This window comes from Echinops telfairi, unplaced genomic scaffold, assembly GCF_000313985.2.
Source record: "Echinops telfairi isolate 266 unplaced genomic scaffold, ASM31398v2 ScPeMD7_2;HRSCAF=8, whole genome shotgun sequence".
Classification (NCBI taxonomy): domain Eukaryota; kingdom Metazoa; phylum Chordata; class Mammalia; order Afrosoricida; family Tenrecidae; genus Echinops; species Echinops telfairi.
Genome location: NW_022103898.1, coordinates 17,825,641 through 17,827,555, shown reverse-complemented (window position 1 = coordinate 17,827,555; position 1,915 = coordinate 17,825,641).

Below are 1,915 nucleotides of genomic sequence, written 5' to 3'. Positions count from 1 at the left end.
GAACAAAGGCGAAACAATACAAAGCAAAAATACAGACAATTTTGGAAAGATCAGGTCAGCATGCATAAGGGGGATCTGCTGACAAAGGTTTACCTGTTCAAGTCAAGTTTATGCCTTTGATCTTCTATCCACTCTCCTCCCATCCCTCCACTGTGGATAGAGGGAGATCGCCAGAGGCGTATTTCCTATGTAGGTCCCACAAATGGATCTTGGGCTCCCACGGTCATCCATAGCATTCTGAAAACCAGATTCTCACACTTCAGGCTCTAATCCCTCCTTCAACTTCGGATGACATGCTTTACAATCCTTCATTGACTGATGACGGTGTGTTTCTTCCCTGTGGACGTAGTTGACATCTCACTCAGTTGGCTGCTTGTTTGGAGAGAAGTCTTTAAGACCCCCTAACATTATTTTATCTGATAGCCGGACACCATCTAATTTCTTCACCAGATTTTACTATAGCATCTCTCTCCGTGTTACCTTCCTGAGGGCGAGTATCGAGCAGGGCCTTGATGTAAGAACTAATTGTTCTTAAGTTGGAGCTAGGATTTAGTGTGAGCCCCGAACTTAAGGACTTTCCTAGCACTTAAGGACTTCAGTTGGAAACTACACGGTGTCTGAGGAAGGAGAAGAAAGCTGTACCATGATTGGTGAGCTGTTGGGAGACGGACAGATAAGGTCTCACTACATCAATGCCCTCTATGTTGTACTAAGATGTGTGTTATTCTAGCAAACCTGTGACGGTCATTCTGTTTTTATTTGCATTTTGGGGGGCTCACATTAGGGTGTATCTCAGAGGTGCTGTCATTGGGGGTTACCGTCTTGAAGTTGTGATACATGTTTTTAGGGTTTTTTTCAGTAAGTGAAACTCAACAAGTAGAACAAGGATTTTAAGGGGACAGGGTGGTGCAGGGGAGGGAGGAGATAAAAAGGAGACCATGTCATAAAATCCAGGAATAAATGGTATGTTTGGAAATGGATGATGGAAACGATGGTACAATTCTGCTCGACATGATTAAATGATGCAATGACATGACGTTTGTTAATGCCCAAGTAATAATAAATCTGAACAACAACAACAACCCCCCTCCCCATAGATCCAGGAATGGGTGTTGGGTTGACAGGATTTATTAAATCCATTGGCCTGATTAATCCTTAACCAGAGTTACCAGGAAATACAGGGAGTGAGAACTGAGTTCTGTTTCAAGGCACGTGTCCTTGAACCTGTGGCACTGAGCCCAGAGCTGAGGACCAGGCCATGGCCTGGACTGGCCAAACATATGGTCCCTGTCCTTGACTCTCCCCTGTGGAACCCAATAAAAAAAGCCACTGCCATCAAGTCGATTCAAACTCACAAGGACCCTATGCAAGATTTCCAAGACTGCCGATCTTTACTCCAGCCAATGGTCTCCTTTCTCCAGAGGAGTGGCTGGTGACCTTGAACCACTGGCCTTGCAGTTAACAATCCAGTGCTTGCCTGACAGCCCCCCCCCCCAGGGCTCTTTATGCTCAAGCTAGTGATACATGCTCAGTCCTGTAGGCCCCTTAAGTTTCCCCTCGAAACTCTCAACTTACTTAAGGAAAACTGACTCCTCGTGACCCCTCACCCATTGCTTCCTCTGTTCTCCCGGCTACTTCCCCATCTGCTTCGCTCATTCCCCAGCGGTTGCCACCACGGACTGATGCATAAGAACCATTGTTGCTTCATTCTCTTGTACAAAGGGTCATTACGAGTTGACCCTGCTTGATAGCGCCTAACAATAACAACAACAGCGATGCGGTGCGTGTTTCTGTTTCTAAGTTCGTATTATGAATGACTCTACATAGGTGTGTTCAAAGCATGATAGTGGTCCATTCCTGATGGATTTGACAGCATGTAAATGTACAAGATAGCCCACATCTTGGCCTCAAATCC